Source organism: Chamaea fasciata, unplaced genomic scaffold (genome assembly GCF_029207755.1).
Source record: "Chamaea fasciata isolate MVZ Bird 193981 ecotype frontalis unplaced genomic scaffold, bChaFas1.0.hap1 SCAF_44, whole genome shotgun sequence".
Taxonomy (NCBI): Eukaryota; Metazoa; Chordata; class Aves; order Passeriformes; family Sylviidae; genus Chamaea; species Chamaea fasciata.
This window is the reverse complement of record NW_027094129.1, coordinates 263,147-290,752: the sequence shown is the minus strand read 5'-3', so window position 1 is coordinate 290,752 and position 27,606 is coordinate 263,147.

The window sequence follows — 27,606 nt, the reverse complement described above, 5'->3', positions numbered from 1 at the left end:
AGCCCTGAGGCTTTGATTGGACGCTTTCCTTGTGAATTTGGGGTGTTTTTTAAAGAAAACCTTTCGTTGGACACTGTCACCCGTGCTTTTTTGGTTGTTGAGGGTTCTGGTGTTGCCTTCGGAGGCTTTGGGAAGGGAACTTTATCCCAAGAAATCCTCCCTTTTCCAGGGACCTCTCACTAGAGGTCAGCACTGCCGCGCTGCCGGCTCGGGAATGTTGGATGGTTGGGATTAAAACCACCGAGGCTGCAGCTGCTGGGGCTTGTTTGGGTGCCTGATGTGCACCAGCCTTGGTCCTGGCACGAGGTGTCCATCCTGGGGTGTCCATCCCTGGCAGTGTCCAAGGCTGGGCTGGACATTGGGGTTTGGAGCACCCTGACGTGGTGGAAGGTGATTTTGAAGGTCCTTCCAGCCCAAACCAGTGTGTGATCCCATGGAACCGAGTCCAGTCTTTGGGAAAAGCACCTCAGTGCCTTCAATCAACTTCTCTTTGAATGTTTATTAATGGAAGGCAAAGCAAAGGGATGAGCTGGGAGGGAAAAAAGGGGAGGGGCATGGTCTGAGGGCTGAAGACATGGAGCTGTCAAAAGGGAGGAAGGGTGGAGGGAAAAGGGACGGATGGTGTAGCAAGGCAGGGAGAGGGTTGAAGGCACGGGAGCTTCCCACAGGCATCAGCTGCGTCAATCATCAGCTGTGCCTGGAGCTCCGGCTCCTCCGTCTCCAGGCGGTCTCATCTTCTGTGGCCCCTGAAGGTCTTCTAAGGCCACCGGTTCTTCTGAGCCAGCAGATGACTGCAGTTCTGCAACTCGCTCCTCGAACATCAGCTGGACAAAGAGGCTTATCTGGGAGGGGCTGTCGTCGTCTCTCAGGGCCTGAAGAGCTGGAAGAGACAGGCACAGAGCCCCGGTCAGAGCCCGGATGTGCGGGAGTCCAAGGAGACCCTCCTGCCAAGGGCCATCCGAGCCAGCTCCTGCCGTGGCCGCCACAAGAGAGGAGAGAGAGGCCAACGGGATTCGCCGCAAGGTGCTAAACACGAATCGCCCCGCCCGCGTCCCCGAAATCTCTCCGTGTTCTGCGCACGCCAGCCCTTGTCCGCACAGGGAGCCAGGCCCTCCGCAGGCAGGACAGGGATTGCAGCCCCCTGCGCGAGCATTGCGGCTCCCCCCGGCAGCCCCGCTGAGAACCCGCTGCCCTCACTCACCCTCGCTGAGGGCCTGGAGCTCTTCCTTCTGCCTCCTCAGGCGCACCCCGGCGATCCCTGGGAACACAGAGCCTGTCAGGGCCCCAGCGGCACGGCGCCCTGCCAGCGGCGCTGCCAGCCCTGTGGCCACACGGCCTCCTGTCCCGGCAGGGCTCGGCCCGGGCCCTTGCCGCATCCTGCCGCCCCAGGGCACGGCCGCAGAGGGCGGCAGCAGCCCCGAGGGCAGGCGCGGCTCCACGGCGCCGGGCGCGGATGCCGCTGCCGGGACGGGGGCTGGGGCTGGGGCTGGGGCTGGAGGGAGCCCGGGCTCGTGGCTCACCGATGAGCTTGGTGGCCGCCTCTCGCAGGGGCTCCTGTGGGTGCTCCAGGTAGGGCAGGGCCAGGCGCAGGTGTTCGGCCGCTCGGCTCTTGTCGTCTGCCAGCTGGAGAGAACGGCAGGAGGGAGGGAAGGGTTGGCATGGGCTCAGCCCCTCGGCCGGGCGCTCCCGGCGCCCAGCCCCGGCCTGCGCTGCCCGCACAGCCCCGAGGCCCGGCCAGCGGGCGCCGGGCTCCGGAGGGGGCGGAGGGCCGGGTGCTGCCCGGGGAGCCGCGGTGCCGCCCCGCCCCGCGGCCCCGCTGGGCCGGCGCTCCGTCGGCGCCCGACTCGGGCCACAGGAGCCTGGAGAAGAGCCCGCGCGGCCCCAGGGAAGGGAGCGGCGTGTGGGGCGCAGGCCGGAGCCCCTGCGTGCGGCGCTGGGCAGGGGCCACGGCTGCCAGCCCCGCACACCGAGCCCCGCCGTCAGGGGGCTTCTCCAGAGGCCGTCCTTACCACGCACTCGGCGAACTTGAACAGCTTCTCCGTCTTCAGCACGTGCTGGAGGTCGCTCCTCTTCAGGAAGCCGGCCGCACAATGCAGCGTTTCCCGAGAGGCCTGGAGAGCAGCAGAGACGGGAGCTGGCAGCGCAGCCCAGCCCAGGGCACGGGCCCTGCGTCCCTGCGCCAGGGCCAGCAGGAGGCTGCGAGCCGGGAGAGGTGCCCGGGCAGGAGGCAGCCGAGCCCCCTGTCAGGGATGCACCGGCATCACACAACGCCTCACCTTGGCCACGCGCTCGTTCACCTCGTGGCAGTGCAAGTAGAGTGGGAGCAGGCTCTGGCTCACAACTGTGTTCAGTGGCTCTTTGCCCTCATCCGCTACCAAGCCCATCACCTTTTGGAAAAGCTGAATGGAGAGCAGCTGCACCTGGCTGTTGTCCTGAAGGAAAGGAAGGAGAAGAGGCCTCAGCACCAATTTCCCCAGCCCAGCCGGGCAAAAGCCTAAAAATCCCCAGGGCACAAAGTTTCTGGGCAGCAGCTAATGCCCGTGGCACGCAGAGCCTTACGTTTCCAAAGAGCCACAGGAGGAGGTCGGCTAGCTTCAGGGCAGTGGTCCTGCCGATCACGGTGTCTTTCCGCTGGCACACATTGGTGAGCGCAGAGAGGGACATGGCGACCACCTCTCCGTCGGCATCACCAAGCCGCTCCAGGAGGCTTGGAAGCAGGCTGCGTACACCTCCGGCCTGTATGGAACACAAGGCTGTGCTGGGAAGCCACCAACAGCTGCAGCGCCAACACCGCCCTGGCTCTGCTAGCCCACCCTGCCGCTGCTGGGCCCAGAGGCCAAAGGCCTGTCCCGAAGCACTCGAGCAGCTGGAGCAGGAGGCAGGAGAGCTGGGAGCAGCTGCCTCAGCTCCTGAAGCCCAGCCAGCCCAAGGGGCTGCTTTCCCCAGCGCAGCTTCAGCCGCTGCCCCCTTCTCACCATCGAGGGCTCCTCGCTGAGCAGCACAAGGCCTTTGAGCGCCAGGTGACGTCTCTGCCTGCACGTGCCCCGCAGGTGCCTTGACATCTCCTCCAGGACACGGCCTGCGCATTCCCTCAGGTCCAGGTACTCGATGACCTGAAAGGCACAGGGCAGTGACAGGTGACCCGAACAGCAGGAGCCCAGAAGCGCACAGGGCCGGGCCCAGGCAGCAGCAGCAGCAGCAGCACAGGGCTCGGGCACCGGCCCAGGCAGCTGCAGCTACGAGAGGGCAGAGGGCTGAGAGGCAGCTGAGCGAGGCAGCGCTGGCTCACCTCCACCAGGAATGCCAGGGAGGGCAGATCCCAGCGTGGCTCCTCCCTGCTTAGTGGCTGGAGTAGGTAGAAGCCAATGCGGGAACAGGTGTGGCCCAAGTGACGGCGCATCTCCCTGTCAGGGGGAAAAAGGCAGCAAGAGCCTGAGGTGGGGGGGACAGTCTTCTCCCAGGAGGTCTAACTCACAGGTCCGGTCTTTCCCCAGTATCTCTGGAGGGGGATGTGGGCGCTTTGGGAGGCGGCCCCTTCTGGGCACCCTCCTCTGCCAGCCTTTTCCAGTCGGCTTGGCCGTCCCTCGGTGACGAGGCCCTCGAGGCCATGAGCACAGGGACTGTGTGGGGCACAGGGGACAAATGTGGGAGAGAAGGAGTTCTCACCTGGCCAGCAGACCCACGGCATAGTGCTGGGTGTCAGCACAGAGCAGCGTGTCCCAGCCACGCTTGCGCTCCATAGCCATCATCTCTGTGTTCCACCACATTTGGCTGAACAGAGCCTTCATGGCCTGCACTGCAAACCTGTGTGCAGAGCAAAACCCAGGTCACACGGCGAGCGCTGGCGCCGGCCACAAGGACATTGAAAAGACAGGAGGACTGGCACCTGTTGGGGTTGCTGGGAAGGCCGTGTTCCTCCTGGCACGCTCTCCAGAAGTCAGCAACTTCCACTGGCATCTCTTGTGTGGTGATGACAATGTGGAAGAGGAGAGCAACAAACAGATGGGCTGAATGAAGGAGCACTGCCCTGTGGCATTTGGGCACCTGGACAGTCAGCCACAGCCCCAGAGTTGCCTGCAAAAGAAGCAGCCCGAGACAGAGCTCAGTGCTAAGATGTCCGTGTGGCAGGGCCCGAGGGGAGACGCGGGGGGAGCGACGGGCCTGGAGCCCCCTGAGCCTGCCCTAAGCCAGTGCCTGAGGCAGGGAGAGGACGGAGAGCTGATGGAGAGGCGACCGGGGAGCGAGCAGAGGCCGGTTCCAGAAGCTCACCGCCAGGGCAAAAACGTCCTCGTCGTCGCCATCGGAGGTGGTCGTTGTATGCAGAGGCCAATCCTCCATCACGCGGATGAGTGCTGGCAGCACCTTCTCCGCTGTCACAGCCGACGAGCCTATGGCTCTCCACATGCTTGCAGCAGCTCTGTGGGATTGGAGCTCTGTGTCAGGGCCGTCTCAGTCACAGTAGCATGCCCTGTGCAGCTGTGGAGGCCCAGGTGACAGAGCCCTGGTGCCCTGAGGGGCGGGGAGGGAGCATGGCAGCAGGCTGGTGGAACAGAGGGGCCCAAGGGTCCTGGACCGCTCCGCCTGTCTGGCAGAGCCCATTGGACAGGCTCTGCAGGGCAATGGGCCCTAAAGGCTGCTGAGCCCTGAGCTCTCAAGGCAGGTGGGCCCCATACCTGTCACACGTTGGGGCACAACGCAGGAGGGTCAGCACAACGTCAGCAGGTTGCTCTTCGGCCAGCCTCAGAAAGTCCAAGCGCATCCTGGCATCCAAAGTGACACAGGCCGCCAGTCTCTGGTGAAGGTCCTTCACCATGGCTGGCACCTGGAGGAGACATGGGGAAGACCTGGAGCGCTGTCCAAGGGAGCAGCTTTCCCCAAGAAGTGCTTCCCCTCCCGCCACACTCTCCTGGCCTCCAAGACTCAGGGTCTCTTTTGTGTTGGTGTTTCTGAAGGCCACGGACTCAGTCACTGCCATGTCCGTATTTGCTGCGTCATTGATTGCAGCATCCAAGCGCTGAGCCAAATCTGGGCTGACATTGGGCTCTGCCTGGAGCTCAGTCAGCCTGCGGTCAGGCTCAGCTGTTGCACGGGTTCTGGTCATCCTAAGGCGAACGGGCACGAGCCTCCGGAACATCTGCAGGAGAGCAAAGGACAGGGAAGAGAGACGCGTTCCATGGAGTGCTCCAAGCGCGGAGCTCGGCCGAGCAGTGACAGCAGGCCCAGCCCAGGCGGGGATGGCTGCACGTACCTTCAGTGATCTGCGGAAGCGGCCACGGGTGGGCTTCTTCTCCTGTGTCTGCTCCATGGTTGCATCTGGCAAAGAGCGAGCGCAGCCAGAGCTGAGGGCTTGCAGGAGAGGCCAGAGAAGCCAGCCCTGCTCTCCCCAGGCAGGGACAGCCCCGGGATGCCCCAGGGGATGGAGCACAGCTACTGCAGGGGCAGCCTCGGCCCCTCTTCCATCCTGTCAGTGGGCGGAATGGGAACGGGGATGGGATGGGGCCAAGCTGTCCGCAGTCATCGGCCTTGTGGCCCGGCTCTGCCACTCACCATCCTGCTGTGGCTGGAACTGCTCCAGCTCTTGAGGGGGTTGTGCTGGAGCATCTCCAGGGCTCGTATTTCTTCTCCTCCAGCAAACTGTGAAGAGGTCGCAAAATCTGCCCGCCATGTCAGCGTCTGGCCTCGAGGGCACCTTCAGACAGATGCCTCTGAGGAAACCAGGGAAAACCCTGAGGCAACAAGTCGTGCAGTTGTGCCTTGAAGGCACCTGCGACAAAGAAGCCTCAGGAAGGCTGCAGGACAGCAAGTCCTGCACACTGGTCTTGAGGGCTCCTGCCACAATGACAGGAGACTCCTTGTGGTGCTTCAGGTCACCAGATCCTGTGGTCTGGCCGCGAGGGCACCGACCGCAGGGTTGGGAGATGCCTCGGGAAAGCTCCGAGTCACCAAGTCCCGCAGTCTGGCCGCGAGGTCAGCTGCAGGAGCAGCGCTTCGGAAAGGCTCCGGGTCGGGCACAAACGAGCGGGCTGTGTGGGAACTCCTCACAGCACCTCTCCGGCGCGTCCTGTCCCGTGGCGTGCTCCGAGCACTGTGGCGTGGCTGCGTTGTTGCCAGCACCTATGTCACCGCGTGTCACAAAGGCTCCTCGGACACCCTGTGCTGTTCCCTGCCACGGTGACCGCGCTGCTGCACCGTGTCACAAAGGGCCCATGCACACCCTGCCACCTGCCCCGGCCCTGCCCCCGCTCCACCCAAAGTGGCCCAGGTCCGAAGGAATCCCTCGGCCCAAGTGTCTAAGAGAGCCCAACAGGACCTTGAATGATTTGATGGCTCGAGCCATCGGCAACCGCTGCCCTGCTCTGCGGGCTCAGGGCGGCAGAAGGAGCCCCCAGGGCTGCCGACGCAGCCGCAGCGGGAAGGGCACGGGGCCTGCCGCAGAAGCTGGCACGGCCTCCCTTCTCTCAGCTGATAATTGTCTTCAACCAAAGTCAGACTTTCACTTCAAAGCCAGCTCAGTGCAGGCAAACCCTTGGGCAGCTAAGATCTCCAAAAGGCTGCTCGATCCAAAATGACCATTTCCTCTTTAATTTCTCTTTTTGGGTCACTGCTGATCCTCTCCTCCTCTTCCCCCTTCCACTCAGCTGAGTTGGCAAAGGCTGGATTAGCCACTTTATCCTTATGGATGAGCATGGCAACTTGTTTTGGTTTGGGAAGACAGGTATTTGCTAGGTAAAAGTTGGAGGGTTTTTTGGAACGGAGAGTGTAAACTTTTTTTTTGCTAAATTATAAATTTACAATTAGAGGTTTTTAGGCAAAGATTTGGGAAATAGGAATAGCAGTTTTTTATTAGTATGTATTACAAAGTAAACAAACAAACCCCCTTCAAATAACTACAGTATTAATAACAAAAGAAAAACAGTATTAAGAACTTTGAGGGCTTTGTTTTACAAAACTTAGGGCAGTTTGGTTTTGGTGTTCTTGCAGGATTTTTAGAGCAGCAAGCTGAAAGAGGGGAAAGTTTCGGGCTGGTAGCTGGGATGGCAGGGTGTCCCGGCAGCGCGGGGCTGCAGGGTCACTCTGCAGCAAGAGGAGCAGCGCTGAAGAAGCCGAAGGCGGGGCAGGGCTGGCTTAACTCCTGCGGGTGGCAGAGAAGGCTCCGGATTCCGGCTGAACTGGCCAGAGTAGATTTTTGAGGACTGGATTTTTTTTGGCTACAGTGAAACTTTTCCAGTTAGCAACAGTTTAGCCGGTTTTTTTCTTTTTTTTTTTTTGAAGGTCCGGAGGGGGGAAAAAAAAAAAAAAAGGACAGCTTCTAGCTGCTTTAAGCTTTGTTTTTTACTTGCGTGGGGTTTTTTTGTTACTTTGTTTCTGTTTTTGTTTCAGCTAAGTATTTTGAAGTGTTTAACATTTGGTCTCTTTGGTAACTTATGGGGAAAAAATTCTTTAGAGAAAGAAGGAACAAACCTAACTCCCAACATTATCTACTTTGAATTTTTTTTTTATACTAACATATTATATTGAGTTTAAACTGTTAGAATATATATATATATTTATATATATATACATGCAAATATGGATACAGTCACATTGTCATGGGTAGTTTACTTTAAGACAAGGTTTTTTTAAGATATGCATTGGTTTTTTTTTTATTTTTTTGCATTATTTACCAGGTGCAACTTGGTTTCTGAGTGAAGACAATTTCACGGATGGGATTGTTTTTGCTGGAGGCAGGATTAATTTAAACAGGTTTTTTCAGTATACTTTTCATGTGTACTATTGGAACTTTATTTTTTGTTGTTGTTTGCACGGGCTTAGATTGGGCAGGATTTGCTTGGTTGGTGGAACTTTGAGTGTTTACTAGCTATGTGGCTTTTGCTAAATTAATACTTTAGGTTTTGAAAGTTTTTTTTACTTAGTGCTTTTAAGGTAGCTTTAAGCAGGTTATTGCACTGTTTAATTTTTTCGACCGCTGGTGCATGATAAGGAATATGGCATGCTTACTTAATGCTGTGTTTTTTAGCTTAGGTGCTTATAAGACAATTTTTGAAATGGGTTTTATTGTTTGATTTGATTTTTTCAGGGGTGCTGTGTTTTCACAGGACTTGTTTTTTTAGGCTCAGGATGGTGTTTTGGACAGTAGCATGAGGCACAGGGTAGGTTTTTAACTATTTAGTGATGGCTGTTTCTATGGTTAGTACATACCGCCTGCCCTGGTGGGTTTGGGAAAGGGTGATGTAGTTTATTAGTTAGGTTTTTTTATATTTATATTTGGACTACTGCTTTCTATACTCTAAGGGCTTTACTTGCTTGGCTTGCTTGATTGCAGCATGTGTTTTATAGTTATGGATAACTTGAGAAATGCTGTCTATGGTTAAATTTACTTCTTGGTTTTGGGCTCACTTAGAGGTGGCATTTTTGCTTGGATGATTCGAGACATTATGGGCTTATTGAGCTAGGAACAACTTTTTTCTGTCTTGCTAATTTAAATTTATTTTTGATACTTTTATTTTGGCAGCTTGATTGACTTGCTTATTATTTTGGTGTTTTTTATTAGCTCGATTCTTGGGAACATGAGGATTTACATGGCAGATTTTTACAGGTAATTTTTTTACGCGAGTGGCAATGTTTTTTTTTTCATCAGCAGCCTAGATTGTTTTTTTTTACGTTGCTAGTTGGCCTTTTTCTACTTTTTTAGCCAACTCTACGGAGCATTGGCTACTATTTACGAATTAGTGTAGAGGTAGAGCTTTGGCTACAATTTGTTTTTAGCAATGTCAAGGGTTAATTGGACAGCTTTGAGTTTAGCAAGCTGACACGATTTTTTTTTTCCTTTCAGTGGCTTTTGCAACTTGTTGTGTGGGGTTTTATACGGCTGCTTTCTACTTGCGGTTCATTTTTACAATGCGACGGGAACCGTCAGTGAAAAGGGCGTAGTGTGTTTTTTTTACCGGCAGTTGGTTGTACGAAGGAGCTTTTTTAGCTTGTGTCATTTGTTCTTGCTTTTCTTTGTCTGTGAGACTAAAGTTGTTTTTTTTTCTTTTCTGGTCAGTTTGTAATTATTTTTAAAATTTATGGGCGATTTGGGTTTTTAATATGGGCGCACTGTGTGATGAGGGCAGTCTATTTGCTCTATGTGGCGTCGGTGGCATGGTGGGTGGAGGCAAATGAGGATTCGGTACCTTCAAATGTTCACAGAACCATGGAATTCCACGCTGGATGGGTTGGAAGGGACCTTAAATCTCTCATTCCCAAGCCCTGCCATGGGCGGGGACACCTCCCACTGTCCCAGGCTGCTCCAGTCTAGCCTGGGACACTTCCAGGAACCCAGGAGCAGCCACAACTGCTCTGGGAATTCCATCCTAGCCCTCACCACCCTCCCAGGGAGGGATTTGGGTTATAATATTTGGGTTTGGCTTAGGATATAAAACCATGTCTAGGATGGGTTAGGTAATTTGGATTTTTTCCAAAACAAAAATCCCTTCAGAATTGTGGAATTTTATTCTTCCAGGTTCTAGAATATGCTGAATTATTTGTATGGATGAAATGAATGAAATTATCCCAGATGAAATAAATTGCTGCCAGTTAAGAGCCTGCTGCTCTAATTACTTATTAAGCATAGATCTCTTTAGATTGGTGATGTGTTTACCAACACCACAGTGCCACATCTACATAAATTATAAATAAATACATCTATATATATATAGTGTAACCCACGATTGAAGTGATGTTCTGCCTGAATCCCTGATATCACCCACCTTTCCCTCTGGAAGGATTTTTAATTTGAGTATTTAAGGGAGAACTTTCCCCTTTTTGTGTGTGTTAGCCATTGCAGAGTTTCCCTGCAGAAAGCTCCAACCTGTGTTGACATTTTGCTTTCCTTTCTTCCCCTGATCCTGCCTGCCCTTGATTCCAGAGGAGAACAATGGGAGGGGAGTGAGTGCTGAGGGTATTTACAGCACAATCATGGGAAACGCTCCCCTCACCACTGAGCCCTTTTCCTTCCCCTGGCAAATCCTCTGGCTCTGCTCCAGCCTCGGGATCCACGAGCCTCTTCCCTGAGGGAATTGTTATCAACCTGGAAAACTCCTGTATTCCAGTGGCACAAGGAGACATCCGAGATCCACCTTCCTGGTGCATTCAGAAGGTGCTGCTGGGGGAGTTACACTGATCTGAACAGCTCCAAAGGTCAGAGATTTCTTTGTAATAAATTCCTTTTCCCAGCCTTCTGAAGTCTAATGATCAGCTTTCCATGTTTGTTGTGGTGGTTGCAGGGTTTGAGGGGCAGCAGAGTAAATTGGATTTAGGGATAAATTGCCATTTCTTCACAAGACTCTGAAAAGGGAGGGGAGGGATGTTAATATTTCATGTGGTTGGGAGAGGAAATGCCTGGCAGTGCCAGGGGAAGAGTCACAGCACCTGGGCTGAATTCACCCAGGTTTTTTTGGCAGCAATGATCTCATTGCTCATCATGAAGGGAACAGAAAACAATTCTGCCCCAGGGCAAGAGAAGCCTGGCTCAGGAGGGGCCATCACTGCAGTCACAGAAGGTTTCAGTGAGCTGGAGAAGGCAACAGAAATGGGATGTGTGTGTAAGAGACGGTCTGAAGATCCCTCATCTGCCTCACGACCATCGTCAAGGACAGAGACTGAAACCCCTAAAAGGGACTTTAAAATCTCAATACAAGAGTTCTGGCCTGGCTGAGGTGGGATGTTGGCCAAGTGCTGCCTGCAGGTGTGTTCGATGGAAAAACCCAGTACCCATATGGGAACATCAGAACCTGAGCAGAAACAATGGGCAAGTCACGGTGAAGTGACCGCGCCTGCTGACACTGCACCTGCTGACTTGGACTGGTTGACACTGTACCTGCTGACGACCGACTTGTTCTGGGTTCTCTAAATGAACACACTGCAATGATTTCCCCCAGCTGTTTGGCCAACTGCCTGTCGCTTCGGAGAGGACTATAAAAACCCTGGAGACCCCCGCTCACTTTTGTGATCACCCCACTGGAGAAGATCGTGTCTATAGGCATCTTCAAAAGCCTCGAGGACTCGACCCTCCATGCTGGTAGCTATAATCCCCTTGCCCTCTTTTTCTGTCTTTCTTACTATTCTCTTTTCTCTCCCCACTATCGCATTTGTTGGCACTAAATAAAGGTGCATTTGTGATTGAGTAAACTGAGTTTGTCCCCCGCTGTGTCTTTTGCGCTCTGAGATCCCTAAAACGAACTATCACGAACCCCGCTTGTGTGAGCGGATCGTGACATTAAATTGGCGTCACGGACAGGATCTTGATGGACAGAGGGGTTGCGGGTTTTGTATAGCTTGTAACAGGGGAAGGACCCTCGTCTCAGCCGCACCTAGCACGCCACTTCAGTGAGCGCTGTTAGAAAGCAAGGGGGGCGAGGGAAAATTCCCGCAAACTGTATACACCCAGGCGTATAGCACTCCCTGTCATCAGGATTTCACAAAAGGATCTCATTGTGCAAAAGATGGGACTGTAGTTAGGTTTTTTTGTGTGTTTTGGGCTGCTTGGTGTAGTTGAGGAGACAACCATTTGTAACTAAGGTGAACCTTCCAGGCAGTTTTGGTCTCCTCGCCCATTCCAGGGAAGCAAAGGGAAACACAGTTTTAGCTGTGCCTTTGGTGTAACTTGAAGCGTACCTCCCTGAGAGTGGTTTTGGTCCCTTCACAAAATGAGTGAAAAAGATAAGAATGCATTTTATGCTTTGCTAGCAAAACATAGTGCTAGACCTTCTCCAGATGGAGAAAGGTGGGCACAGAAAAATTGGTTTAACTTTGAAAACATTGTAGATAGAATATATTCTTTGCAACATGATGCTAGATACAAACTGGGCAGAAATAAAACCATTCTTTGCTCAGTTTTGGAGGCCTGCCTTTCGGCAGCCATAGAAACCCGTTTTGAACAGGTAAGTGAAGAAAAAGCAGTAATAGAATCCCTGAAAAATTTGGTGGAAGCTTTGCAAAAACAATTAGAACAGGAAAGAAATCAGAATTATTTGCTGCAAATTTCCCTTGCAGAAGAGCGAAGCAAAAACTTAAAATCTGCAGATTGACCCACAGAAATAGAAGGAAAGGAGACATACAAAATGAAACAAATATACCCTCAGAAAGAATTAGTACACGTGCAAAATTGTGGGGAACACTGTTGCTCCAACTTGAGACCTCTCATTAAAACAGAATATAATTATATAAATGAAGAGGATCATGATCCCCACATAACCACCAAAGAAGTTCCATACACAGCCACTGAATTAGCTAAATTAAAGAAAGAATACTCCCGCCTCCCTAGTGAATTAGAGATGGAGTATGTTTTTAGTTTCCCTCACAGGGGGCGACCAAATTAAATTAAGTGAACAAGAAGCAAGTGGCTACTGGGGACATGGAGTTTTCTTAACAACAGGAAACACACATGCTCCATGGTCCCTGACAGAGTGTGCAGCTCACTGGGCAGGGGGGTTAAACCCCCTTGAGAGGGGCGACCCTCTGGCAATAGTCGGCACCTCAGACCAACTCCTAGAAAACATACACAAAGCTGCATGCTTGCAAATGATACAGGAAAGAAAATTAATCTCTGGCTGTGAGTCACCAATGCAACAGCCTGTCAAACCTGAGATTATGACCCCCCTCATTCGAGGTTTGCCAGAGTCTCTTAAACCAACAGCAATTCTTCAAAAAACAATAGCATCTATCTCTCCGGTAGATAGACTTGAAAGATTTCTTGGATATACAAGAGATCGAACTGGTTCCACTGACTCAACTGACTCCTCACCTTTCACAACTCCTAGCACACAATATTACAGCAGTCATAAAGTTTGGACATGGAGTGGGGTAGCAGAAGAGTTAATAAGTTACAGTAGAAAATACGGACCAGTGAAGTACTCAGAAGTCAAACCAAAAAAACCCAGAGGAGTCAGGCACATTGCCCCTCCTAACGAAAAATCAGAAAAGGGAAAACAAATTTCCAACCAGCAGCAGCTGTGGTCACTAGGACTGAAAAGGGGAGTGCCGCAAGAAATAATGGATAAATTGACTTATGATAAATTGGCTAAAATAATTTCTAATTGCCCCTGTCCCAAACCCATTGTGTTGGAATCATCCAACCGACAACCCAGCGCACTTCCTCTTCCACAAACCTTGGGCAACAAGCCACAGCACTCCCTAGCACAAGTTTTAAACAATAAAACACAGAAAGTGGGGGGTGTTCAACAGAAAAAACAAAAACCTTCTCAAGAAGTAAAATTTTTAGGAATCTGGTGGAAAGGAGGTATGACATGCATCCCACCAGACACCCTAACTTCTTTAGATCAAATCAAGATGCCTGAATCTAGAAAAGAACTCCAACAAACTCTAGGACTATTGGTATTTTGGGGAAAAACACATTGCAGATTTTTCAATTTTTGCCAAGCCTCTTTATGATTTGTTGAGAAAGGGAGTAAAATGGGACTGGAGCCCTTCTCAGGAAAAAGCATTACAACTGTTGATTTTTGAAGCCACAGCTCATCAGGCCCTAGGCCCGATCCACCCAACAGATCCTTTTCAGGTAGAATGGGGATTTGCTTCCTCAGGGTTGTCAGTACACATATGGCAGTGGGGTCCTGAGGGTCCGACATGGCCTGTTGGTTTTTATTCCCGTGGTTTCAGAGATGCTGAAAAGAGGTATATTATCTGGGAAAAAGGCTTGTTTGCGGTTAGCCTAGTTCTCATAGAAGTAGAGAAGATTGTACCACAACAACCAGTTGTTTGGAGAGGGCCTTTCCAAGTTTTTAAGTCAGTCACTACTGGGACTCCCCCAGCTGACGGGGTGGCCCAGACAGCCTCAGTAAGAAAGTGGTGTGCTCAGATTGAATATTATTGTAACATCTTCTCAATAACTGAAAGAGCTGTGGAAAAAAACTGGCAGTACAAGAAGCAGAAAACTTGGATAGCATCCAAGACAAACCTGCCTCAGTCATTACCCCTCCCTTTTCTCCCAAACAGTCAGCAATTCCTTGGTTTACTGATGCTTTTCCTTTTGGCCCAACAGCTCTAAGCATATTCCCCTCACTACAGGGACCAAGCGATTCCAAGAATCCAGCACATTACCCTGGACAACGTGTTTTGGTGGACTTCCCCACAGTGGGAGAGGTACCACTAGTGCTAAAACTCCCTCTGAACGAATACCCATGGGTAACCTTTGATGCTCTAGGGAAAGAGTATCGAATAAATGCACACTGGAGAATTTCCATCATTCTAACTTTCTGCCTTCTGGTGGCAGATTCTGTTGTGCTTACTTTTCACAGGAGAACTCCGAGGGACATGAAGGCCATATAAACCATGATAAATATTTTAAATTGGGAATTTTTAGAAGTATTAATGAAAAAATTGGCTGCCAAAACTAGGGATTTGACCAAATTACAGAAACCATTGCAGTTATCCTTATTGGCTTTGGGGACACATCAGTGGTTGCTATCAAACATATTACCAAATTGGGAAAAGGTGAATGTGAATGATCACAAAATGATAATTGATGCTCTTGGTGCTACACAAAACAGTGGTTTTTTGGCTCTTAGCTGCATCCAGACACAGCTTTGGATGCAGACAGTTGTTGCCTCAATCATAAGGGAAGAAGAAGGCACTTTTCCTACTGAAATTCGGAAAATAATTTGGGACAATGCAAATGATTTTGAAAAGGAATTCCAATCCTGGTAGAAATTGGTCAACTTTACCTATAACCCCAATACCAACACAGTTACAGCTTTTGTAATAACCATATGTAATGTTTTGGTACACTTGATATTGTTAATGCAATCATAGCTCAAGACATTTGTTTGAACACAGAACAAAATATCTGCCACTTTGAAATTCACCCTAACCAGACTTCTGAAACAGTGCTAATATATATAGGCAATGGGTGTGCATGCTTTAAAACTGCTTGTGATGTAGTGTTTGTAGAAGAAATAGTGGTGAATCTTAAGAATCACTCAAATTATTGTGTTTGTAACTTTACTACAATTACAGGATGTGATTTTTTGTACATAGGCCCAGTTACCTCTTATCACCTTTTACAATCTGATTATACAGTGATGCACAAATTATTGCCTCCCCTTATTGGGATGAATTTTACTTTAGTGAAGCAATTGTTGCTTCATCAGGACTTAAATGAGATTTTGGAAAAGATCAAGAAAAACAGAGAGAAAACCCTGGTAACTATTCATCACAATGTGAGAGAAATACATCATGTCATGGAAAGGGTAAGAAAAGATGCTGAACACAGGTGGTGGGATACCCTTTTTGGGTGGTTACCTACTGCCACAGGTATCCTGAACAAAGTGTGTCATCCCATTGTTGTTCTTTTGATTTTGGTTTTGATTGGTTTTGTCTTATCAGTCATTTTATACATCCTAAATTGGAAAATGATGAAGAAGTTGACACACTTGGCATCTATAATGGAAGCACACAGTTTAGTCAAGACCCCTTTTGCAAGAGACACTCCCAAAGTTATTGACATGAGATGTACTACCCAAACAGCGAAAATTAGACCTCCAATAGCAGATTAATTTGAAATTGTTGGTTGCTTGTTTTGATTATTGTTGTTTGTTTTAATTATGTTATATTTTAATCAAAATTAAGCTTTTGTTTGAAAATTGTTATAACTTTAAGGAATTTTATGATTTGTTTTGTTTATTTTGAAGAAATTGTTATAATCAATATTGATTCATTTTGTTTTGTTTCTATTTCCTTTTTCTATTTTTTCCTCTTTCTCCCTCTTTCTTTCACACACACTCTCTACTGTCTCTTTTTTTTTCCGGGATATGCTACTAACATGGACGAGTCCTGAAGACTTCGCAAGACTACGGAACCCTGCAGAAGGAGCTCTCTTGACGACAATCATGAGTCACGGGGTGGTGCAAGAGACGGTCTGAAGATCCCTCATCTGCCTCACGACCATCGTCAAGGACAGAGACTGAAACCCCTAAAAGGGACTTTAAAATCTCAACACAGGAGTTCTGGCCTGGCTGAGGTGGGATGTTGGCCAAGTGCTGCCTGCAGGTGTGTTTGATGGAAAACACCCAGCACCCATATGGGAACATCAGAACCTGAGCAGAAACAATGGGCAAGTCACGGTGAAGTGACCGTGCCTGCTGACACTGCACCTGCTGACTTGGACTGGTTGACACTGTACCTGCTGATGACCGACTTGTTCTGAGTTCTCTAAATGAACACACTGCAATGATTTCCCCCACCTTTTTGGCCAACTGCCTGTCGCTTCGGAGAGGACTATAAAAACCCTGGAGACTCCCGCTCACTTTTGAGATCTCCCCACTGGAGAAGATCGCGTCTATAGGCATCTTCAAAAGCCTCGAGGACTCGACCCTCCATGTTGGTAGCTATAATCCCCTTCCCCTCTTTTTCTGTCTCTCTTACTATTCTCTTTTCTCTCCCCACTATCGCATTTGTTGGCACTAAATAAAGGTGCATTTGTGATTGAGTAAACTGAGTTTGTCCCCCACTGTGTCTTTTGCGCTCTGAGATCCCTAAAACGAACCATCACGAACCCCGCTTGTGTGAGTGGATCGTGACAGTGTGCTAAAAGAAATGTGAGGGGGTAGAAGGTCAATACCAAAAATCAAACCAAATTAATCCTTCCTTTTTTTGTTTTTTGCTGTGTTTCCATCTGTTTCCATCTTTCCATTTGCTGTGTTTCCAAAGCAAGGAAGGGGCAGGAGTTTAGGAGGGGCTGGTTCAGCTCAGCCTTGCTGATAAAGCAATTTGGGTTTTCCCTCGTCAATCTGTTTCATTAACTAAAAATGCAGAATTGGAGAAGTTGTTGGATATTTTTGCGTTTTTCTGCAGCTGGCTGCAGGAGACTTTGCTCAGACCGGGGGTTGGGGCTGTCCAGCCTGGAGAAGAGAAAGACCTGGGGAGATTTCATTGGGGCCTTCCAAGACCACAAGGGAGCCTGAAAGAGCTGCAGAGGGACCTTGGACAAGGACCTGGAGCACCAGGACAAGGGGGAATGGCTTTAAACTACAGGAGGAGAGATTTAGATGGGATCTTGGGAAGGAATTCCTCCCTGGGAGGGTGGGGAGGGCTGGGCTGGAATTCCCAGAGCAGCTGTGGCTGCCCCTGGATCCCTGGGAGTGTCCAAGGCCAGGTTGGAGCCCCTGGGACAGTGGGAGGTGTCCCTGCCCGTGGCAGGGTGGGGCTTGAAGGTCCTTCCATCCCAAATTCCATGATTCCAACCCAAAGATAACCTGGATTGGAGGCAGCAGTGCCTGGGGGCTAAAGCACCTTCCCAGCTGTTATCAGAACAGGAGCTGCAGACATTTTATCCCTGGGTTTTCTTCCTTGTCCCTCAGCTGGGAGGTGATGGGAATGACCAGCAGGAGCTTCCCCAGGCCCTGGGAGTGGAACACTGGGAAGGGGACACTGGGAGTGGGACACTTTGGGAACGGGATACTTTGGGAGTGAGACACTGGGAATGGGACACTGGGAGTGGGACACATTGGGACATTTTGGGAGTGGAGACACTTTGGGAATTGGACACTGTGGGAATGGGACTCTTTGGGAATGGGACACTTTGGGAATGGGACACTGGGAATGGGACATTTTGGGACAGTTTGGGAACGGGACTCTTTGGGAGTGGGACGCTTTGGGAGCGGCACTTTTACAACCATTATTGGCTTTGTGGTTTATCCTGAGACAACAGACCCAACCATAAATTGTCACTTCAGGGCCAGCATTTAGTGCCAGCTCAGGGAAATGCAGGGTGGTTGTGGCAGGTATTAAACACCCCCAATAAATCCTGGAGGAGGATCCCAGGGTAACAATGCCTGCTTGCCAAATCTGTTTGCAGAGCGCACAAAAGCAACGAGGAAAACATTGCAACAGCACCAAGGTTTTCTCACAGCTCCACCACAGGCTGCTGCCTCAGCAAAGCTGATTGTTGGTGCTTTTCTTCCAGCCCCAAACTGGGATTGAGCCAGGCCCTGCATCCATTGGGACTGGGATGCTGTGGCTGTAGGATAAACCCCCAGCCAAGCCCCGCAGGGAGCCATTTATCCTGTTTGGAGCCCGTTTATTTTTCTCCTTCCCCTGAAGATGTGTGTGAGGAGCAGAGATTCAGCCAGACCCTCTTCCCAGGCCCATGGGATGTGTGTTTCTTTCCCGTTTCCTGGAAGCGCTCGGTGTTTGGGGAAGGTTGCTGGGCCACGAGGAGCTGCTGGACACCATCCACAGCCCCTCTCAGGCATTTTCTGCTGGGTGGGACTCCCTGAAAATCCCTTCAGCTTTGTAGGGAAAGCACTTTTCCTACGGGGCACACAGGGTGTGAGGCTGGCTCTGGGAAAGAAATATTCCCAGGGAAGAAAGGCTGGGAACGTGCTGACGGCAGCACTGCTCTTTCAGGTGTCACTGTAAGAAGCTTCTAAAAAGCTCCATTTCTGCTTGGTGGGCAGAAAGTGCAGGAAAAAGTGCTGGGAATGTCCACGTGGACTTCAATTAGCATCAAGCAGCATCACAAGTGGTTTCGTCCAGGCAGGAGTCACAGTCACTGTGAGATGATGAAAACGGAGATGGGATCTGCTTGAGGCGGATGGTGCAGCGGCTGCTCACCTGCGACGTGTATCCCTCAGGGTACCCATTTCTTTAGAACACTATGAAGAACAGAGGGAATTGAAAGTCCACTGCAGTTTAGGTTGTTCTTCACGAGATTGTTCAAGTCGAGCACAGCCATTCTGTTCAGCAGACACACGGGCAGGGGCTTCTTGGAGCGCTGCTCTGGCACCCATTCTTTGGAGGAGGGGATTGCAGGAAAGAAGAAAAGAAGCTCATCAACTACTGAAGAGGAAGAGTCACTGACAGGAAGCAGTGGGTTAAGAAATGTGAGGGGAAAAAAGGCAGAAAACATGAGGTGACAAGTGTGAGAAATGGGAGTGGAAAAAGGAGGGAAGTGTGAGGGAGGAAAAGGGAAGGAAACCTGAGTGGGAAAGGCTGAGAAAACTGAGGGGAAAATGGTGAAGATGTGAGTGAAAGTAGGAGAGGAAGGTGAGAGGAGGAAAAGGCAGGAAATATGATGGGAAAATTCTAAGAAACATGATCAGGGAAGGCTGAAAAACATAGAGGAAAAAATGGAGGGAAATGTGAGGGGAAGAGAGGGAGAAAATTACTGGCAGAGAGAGAGAAACAGGCAGCAAATGTGAGAGGAACATTGTGAGAATCCTGAGGGGAAAAGAGGGAGAAACCAGAGGGCAGAAAAAGGCAGAAAACATTAGGGGGAAAAAAAGGGTGGGAAGTTGGATGGGAAAAGTGGCAGAAAACAGGAGTGAAAAAAGGGCAGAAAATGCTAGAGGAAAAGTAGAAGCAACATGAGGGGAAAAGAATGATGAACGTGAGGGGAAAAGTGGGAGAAATGTAAGAGGGAAAGCCTGGGAAACATGAGGGCAAAAGTGAGAAACATGAGGAGACAACTTGGAGAAAAATGACTGAGGAAAGGAGAAAAGCATGAGGGGAGAAAAGGGCAGGATAAGTGAGGGGAAAATTGTGAGAATCGTGAGAGAACAAAAAAGCAGGAAAAAGCGGGAAGTTGGGGAAATGTGAGAGGCAAAGCATGAGGAAAGGGAGCTGAAAAGGGTGGGGAAAATAAGTAAAACTTGGGAGGCAAACATGAGAGGAAAACTGTGAGACTCGAGAGGGGGAAGGGGTGGAAATGTGAGAGGGAAAAGAACAGGAAATGTGAAGGGAGAAAAGGAGAGAAGGCAGGATTGGCATGACAGCTGAAATGATTCCTAACACATTCCCCCATGCATTTGCCCATTTATTGCACTAGCCCAGGGCTTCTCTGTATGTCCGTCTCCCCCTGTGCCTTGATTCCTGTTCGGAAGCAGTAGAAGTGCAGGATGTGCCCACCAGCAGGAGCTGCTCCAGGCTGGGAAGGGGCCAGGTGGTGCTGATTTCCAGAGGCTTCTGTGTCCCAGGTGAGGCCAGGGCAGGAGTGGGTTGAAAGGTGCTGCTGCTGCTCCTCTGTGCCAGAGAGCCCTGGCTGGGCAGGGCACGGCGCCCACTGCACTGCGGGCTCTTTCTCCTGCCACAGCTGGGCACACCTGGCAACAAATCATGACGACTTGTGGGGAAACCAAGGGCTTTGTGGAGGCTGCATTGCTCTGCACACACCCGGGCCACCTGCAGCACAGAGCTTTGGCCCCCAGAAATGTAAACCCGAGGGGAACAGCTGGAAAAGGTTTCATTTTCACCTTTCAATAGAAGCGACTAAAATCAAAGTTACCAAGAAGGGCTCCGATCCCTGGTGCCAGCTTGGTGTGAGAAAGGAGGCATGACTTTATTTCAGTGCTGGGTGCGTGGGGAATCACTTTCCTAACACGTGCTCAGCCAGAAATCCCACCTACTCATTTGTAACCATGGAAATAAGACCTACTCATTACTTTGCTGAAACTCACAGGCTAAACATTCCCTCAAATTAGTTGACATATTTAAACCACTTCTCAGAAGTTACTGACAGGAGAGTAGGGCTCTCTTGCGAGTCTCAGGTGGTCATTTGGGGAACATCCCATTCCTGCAATTCTCCTCTGATGCCCAAGAGCCTCCTACAACCACTCTTTTCCCCTTGAATTCATTCCAGCTACATTCTTAGGAAGACTACTCTATTCTCAAGGCTAAGGTAGCCACTTGCACACATCAATCACTGCTCCGGAGGAATAGAGGGCTTAACACTCTGTTAATGCAAAGGGAATTCACAATTTGTTACAGTTCAACATTTTCTCAAAACCTGCCTTCTCTGGGAATTGCTCACAAGCATGTCCTCAATGCACCTTGAAAATGTTTTTGCTGACTGAAGCCAGAGTGTGTCTTTCCTTCAGCAATTCAGAAGAAAAACACAAACTGCCTACTGAAACCCTTCTGCTCCCTTCCAAATCAGTTCACTGCTCAAGCACGAGCCACAGGCTCATGCCCGATTCCCTCAGTGAGATAGGAGGTAATATTTTGCTGCAGCTGCAGGGTTATTAGAAGAAAGAACGAAAACTGTTGGTTCTTGGGGTTGTTATTTAGGGTTTGGATTGGTTCTAGTTGATTTGTTGGGTGTTGCTGTGAGCTGGGAGAAAGGCCAGCGTGAAGACCAAACCAAAAGGGAAGTAGGAGAAGAGGGGAGGGGACAGAAAAGGAGGCGGTGGGGACAGAATACAAGTTTCCTTTTACCCAGCCAAAGGGAAAGGGGACACGGTTCACCCTGGACTGGGAAAGGCAGTAAAAAGCAGCATTTTCTCTGTGTGTGTTGTGTGTGTTGTGTGTGTGTTTGGCTCTTGGGAGAGGGAGATACACACCCAGCTCAGGGGAATCCTTCCTAAGAAACAGTTCTCTTTGGCTTTGAGGACTTTTTCCCCATTTAATTTCATCTAAGAGTTGGCTCCTTTCTAACACCCTTCTCCCAGCAGCTCAGGGCTGCATTGCACAGTGCTTGCTGTGTGCCAGAGAGCTCAAAGCAGGCTGGCCTGGCGCCCTGGAATATTTCTGCAGAACACTCTGCATTTCACCCCTTTGCTCTGGCTCAGTGCACAACTCCAGCACTGCAGGCGCTTCCTCCCAGAGCCGTGTGAGGCCCCGGCTCCTGCAGATGTGACCTGACAAGCTGTCCCTGCCTGCCGCTGGCCTCGGTTCCCCCGGCAGAAGCGCCATGCCTGAAGGAGGCTGCCCTGTGCCGGAGCCTGCGGAGCAGCCCGGCTCCCTCCCCTGTGCCCAGAGCGCTGCACACACTGCTCGCCTTGGCCAGGAGTTAGAGGGCAGCCGGCACAAGGGTGGCAATCCTCAGCCAGGCCTGCAGCCCTCGGCTGTGGTTTGCCTTTCTCTGCTCCTGTGCACGCTCCGGACGGCCGATGCCACCGGTCTGTGCTGTGCCCAGCACGGCCACGCTTCCCCTCGGGAGCAGCCGGCTGCCAGCTGGGCTCTGAGAGCGCAGGATTCGCCCGGGGCCCCCAAGAGGCACCCAGGGCCGGGCTGCTGCCTCTTGCAGCTCCAAGGGCCTCCTTGCAGCTGCCTCTGCCCAGGCTCAGGCTGCTCCGGGCTCTGCCAGGGCTCTGCTGGGGCTCCAGCCTGGGCAAGGCAGGGCCTGGGCTCACCCTGCAGCCGCTGACAGCTCTGCACCAGCTCTGCGCCTTTCCCAGCAGCCTCCCTGATCTTTCTGCTGTCTCACTTGGGCAAAACTCTCCCCCAGACAAAGAGATTGCACTTAGGGATACAAATGCAAGTGGCAGCAACCCAAATGCTCTCGAGTCAGAGCTCAAGGCCTGCATCTGCACAGGGTATTTGGGCTGCCCCACTCGTCCTTTGGTTCTGCCTGCAAATGCCACTGCCCTTTCTGCCTCAAACACAAGTGCCACAGCTGGGTAAAACCCAGCCCCTGGGCCATATTCCAAAGGCACTGCGGTCCGGAGAGCATGACGAAAGAAGAGCCTACTCCCCCTTCAAACCGTACCAAAGAAGGCATCAATGTCACTTTCCACCTCTAAGCAAAAATGGACAGTTCAGAAGGAAATGTTGAGCATTCTCACAGGCTCAGAAGGAGGACAATCTTCAAAATGACTTGAGGTTTCAGAAACTTTATTTACAATCCTAGGCCAAAATACTACCCTACAATCCTAGGCTAAAATCCTACTCTACAATCCACTACGATGCTGGTGATGGAAGAAAAAGTTTTTAAGTGACTGGTCCATTCCTGTCAACTCCTTCCACCTCTTAAAGGTAAGGATGAGTGGCACCAGGCTGGATGTAGGCTTGGCCGATGTTACAAATGGATGCTGCACAAAGGAAAACAAAAAAGCCAAGAATGAACCATTACTTTCCAAGCTAAGAGCCCCAAAATAAGGGTAATCTTTTTTTCAATGAAAATGGGGATTGAGTCAGAGTAGGTCTAAGGAGCAACAGTGGGACAACAGTGGCACAGCTTACTGCAAGAGCTGCTAAATGTCCCAGGCCTGGAAATATTTCAGGTCTGAGCATCCTGATCTCTTGAAAGACGCCCCTGCTCATTGCAGGGCACTTGGACCAGATGACCCTTACAGGTCCCTGCCAGCCCAGCCCAGTCTAGGATTCCTGGCTGTTCTCATTTGAACAGCACCAAGAGTGGAGGCGAGGAGGACGAGGCTCATCTGATGCCTGGCACTTCAGTGCAGGAGGAGCCCGTCCCTGGGACACTGTTTCCCCTGCAGCCCCTTGGCATTTTACCTGCAGCAGCTCCTTGGCAGACCAGCGCCGCTCCTCGTCTCTCTGCAGGCAGCAGCTCAGGAAGTCACGCAGCAAAGGGGAGAGGAGCTTGGGCTGCTGCAGCTCTGGGATCCCTTTGGTGGCTATCAGGAATCGAGCCTGGAGAAAAAGGAAAGACGAGTCTCTCAGCTGCTTCTTTCACATCTGGAACTGCTCTCCCAGATCCCATTGTTTCAGCTGCACTCTGCAGTGGCAGTTTCTGCCGTGGCACAGAGGAAGAGATGACTTTCCTGGACCAACAAAAAACCCAAAGCCTGATGCAGTCACAGCTTTTCCAGCATCCAGCAGATCTTGCCCTGGCAGCTGATTTCATTGACTGACCTCCTTAGTGGAAACTACATCAGCAAAAGCACCTTTGCTTCTCCGAGGATTCACCTGACCAGCTTGACAGGCTAGTTGGAAGAGGGACTTTGCTCTACTAACTCACTCTAGTATTTCCAAGGAGTATGACATGAAAAGCATCCCTGCAGCACTTGTTGGTCCCTTAAGCACAGCTGCTATAAAAGTCATCAAGCTTTTTCCTTGGTTCTTGAAAACAATGGTAATTAAAAGTAAAGAAAGGAAATCCCTCAGTTAAGGCAAGTTTCCCTGTGAGAAGAATGGGGGTACACTTCTCTCCAAACCACTGCTTTAGAAACTTTGTTGGGTTTGGGTTTCTTTCCTTCATTTCAGGAAAGAGAACAGCAGCTCTAAGATGCTTGTTTCCTGTTAGTAGGGCCATCTACACGGCCAAAAGAGCTGGAACGACTTCTAAGCCAAAGCCCAATGTTGCCTGAGAAGGGAGATTGTCTGCCTGGGCTAAGGCTTGAGTTCCCCCATGGATGCAACCAAAACCCCAGCAGATGCTGATGTGCTGCCGGGACTTTTTCAGAAAGGGACCATGGTGAAAGTAGTTCCAGCAGATGGCAATGGCATTTTGTCCAATGGCACACAGAACGTGGGATGGGGGAGAAAGACAGCGGGATCAGAGAGTATTTACACCTTACCACGAGAGGACCTTTATTCCTGTAAGGAGGTTCTCCTTCCACCATTTCAATGCCCACAATTCCAAAAGACCAGATGTCTGCTTTGGGGCCATAGGACTCAGCTTTTGCAATTTCAGGCGCCATCCACCAAGCAGTCCCGGTCACCGATCTCCGTCTACTCTGCTCATAGGTGAGTTGAGCAGAGAGGCCAAAATCAGCTGGGGAGAAAGCAAAAGACCGTTTTTATTTGAATCCTGTGCAATTAGGAAAGCAAGGAAAAGAATTGCCCAGTTGAAGTTGGAGAATGTGCTGCTGAATCTCCTGGACAACTGTCCCTGCTCTGTTTCCTCAGGACTTTAGCCAAGGAAATATGGCATTGGCTGCTTCAAAAATCCCCACATTTTTTACACGGCCTCCAGCAGTGTCTTTTCTTCCCCTGAAGCTTTAGACTTGTAGCCCCCTCCCTCTGGAAGGGACACACACAGAGCAATGCCACTGTGGACGGCTCGATCCTTGCCATAGGTCTGTGCACGTTGCCACCGCGTGGTCAGCTCACAACAGGCTCCCTGCACTGCCACCAGCACCATTTTGGGGGGGCTGGCACTCACTCAAAAGCAGCCCCACAGCCCACATATCCCTGGAACGCTGCACCTGCCCAAGAATATACTGACCCAGCTTGACAGAGCCATCCGTTTTGAGGAGAATGTTGAGGCTCTTCACATCTCGGTGTATCACGTTGTTGGAATGGAGAAAATCCAGTCCTTGCAGGCACTGAGAGAGAAACCAGAAACGGGAGGGCAAAAATCAGTGATGTGATTTTATCACACAACAAAGGAAAGAGCTCTCCAAGATTCCCTCTGCAGGGGAATGAGGAGTAATGGCAGAAGACAGTGCCGTTGAGGGCAAGAGCTCGCTGCTCCAACACAGGCAGAGCAGCACCTTTCTAAAGAAAGGCATGTCAGCTTGTCAAAGAGCAACAGCAACTGCTGGTGTAGACTCTGCCCTGCAAACCAGCCAGGACGACTGCTGCTGCACTGGATGTGCTCAGAAGTACAGAGCATTCTGGCTGCACTGCTAACCTTTCCAGCTGAGGACTCAGAGAAATGAGTCTTTCTTCTTTGCTGCTCCTTTCAAACAGTGCCACCCCCACCTTTGCTTTTACAGGCAAGGAATGCAGTGCAGACAGGCCAAAGAGGCAAGATGGAGAAGAGCAAATACAAGAGCCAGAGTGAGAATGCAACAGCGGGAGAGAAGAGGACAAGAACAGAGTCCAGTGAGTGCAGGGGCACTGGCAGGCTGTTCACTTGAGAGGCTCTTGCTTGCCCAGAGCATATCAGCCACACAGAAACAAAGCCTGGCTCACGGAATCGCTCCTGTCCTGAGCCCCTTTCCCAGACAATACTGCCCAAGCCCTGGGACGCACAGATGGGATCCCTCACCTCTCGACTGATGGTTGCAACGTGGTGTTCACATATGCGAACCTCAGCGATGACATCATCCAGAGAGCCTCCATCCATGTACTCCATCACCAGCCAGAGTTCGTCGAGCACAAGGTAGCTGAAAGAAGGGAACAAGGCCATGCAGATGAACATGCATACATTGGTTTCTTTGCTTGATTCTTGTTTCCGGGTCCCTTTGTGACAAGGACAGAATTCAAGGAATAGACATGCCCTCCAGGCTGTGCATTGTTTGCAGTCTGTGCAGTCTCAAGGAGAACAGCACATCTGTGAGAAAGGAGATATTTTAGATGGCCAGCAAGCAAAAAGTACAGTTTAGTATCAGCCAAGATGAAAAACCTGTCCCGCATGGTATTTCTGGAAAGGAGCACCTAGTGTTCCTGGCATGGCCAGCCCTGGAAAAGAGGGGCAACAATCCAAGGGAAATCCTCTCTAGCATGCTTCATCAGCATTGAAGAAACTTGAAAAAATCAATCTTGAGACAACATGGAGGCAGTGAGCTTACAAGGTATTGACTTAGTATGGGAGGGTTGATTCAGGTTTTTGGCCAATGTTCCAGCTCAGTGTTTGAAAGTCAGGGAAGACACACGCAGGCAAAATACACTCTCTTCCCATCCATTGGAGATGAGTAGAGAAATAATAATTAACTGATTATTAACAGCTCTATTTTCTGCCAGTGTCCAAAGTGGGGTTTTAACCTCGCATGCTCTTACTACGGAAACAAACCTTCATGGGAAGAGACCATGACCACTCACCTGTCTAAATAATCCACAATATGGGGACTCTTATTCTTCTTTATGATCATGATTTCATTAAGCGCTTGTTGATTCCTATTCAGTCCTTGAAGATTGATTTTCTTAATGGCCACCTAGAATGACACAGAAAATCAGTAACTTTAGAAGCTGGTGGAATGAGACCACAACACACATGGAGCGAGTGATTTTGCAATGACACAGGTGAGCTCTGCCAAAGTGCCTTGCGATTAGACAAAGGAGTAATTAGGAACTGACATTCCTACAGCTCATTTCTCTGCTCCTTTGGGGGCCAGTTCCAGGACACGTGGCCACTGACCACAATTTGCCTTGTCCACTTGTTAAAAATGGTGTCTCAACTCTCACCCCCCAAAGCTCTGAGCACACTCTCTGTTTCTCTGTCCGTACTTCAGAGGAAGAAATGCGTGCCTTGGTACTCTGTGGATACATCTCGGGCTATAGGCAGGGCTTGGGGCTTTTAGGGACGCCTTGCAGATCTCTCCCTACATGCAGTTCCCAAGTGCAGCACTGCAGGTGGCTAAGGAACTGGCAGGAACATTCAGATGTATTTGCTGGCAGCCAGAAATGGGAATTCAGGACTCTGAAGCCGTAGCCCCAGAGAGCAGTGAGATGCTCCAAGGCACCACCTTTGTTGGAGCAATTGAGAGCCAGGGAGAGCGTCCTTCTCTGAAAGGAACCGCTGCCCTCCTTGCCTTCCTTCTGGCAGCTGAGCAGGACAAAGACTGTCCCAAATGCAGCTGGCTGGCTGGCACCAGTCTGTGCTTCTTGTGCCTTTGCAGCACAGCTCTAGCCACAGCTGCAGCCACAGCTGACACGAGAGAGGAAAGCCCTGGAGAGCAGCAGAATCTGCAGGGGCTCTTGACATTTACCTGTCCTCCTGTGGCAGTGTCGATGGCTCTGCAAACCTCTCCAAAAGCCCTAGAAACAAAACAGCAGCAAAGAAAGGAGAAGCCATTTAGACCTTGGAGTGAAAGCCAGTCCAGACAGGAGATGTCTGCTGGAAATGCCTCCAACCTGCAGCATGCAGGAGGGCTCTGCCAGAAGGCAGATGATGCATTTTCCTCTCCAGTGCATGGGCACTGGGCCTGTTTCTGAAGCACTGGGCTTTAGTGCCTCAGCTCAAAAGGCCAGGTGATTCTT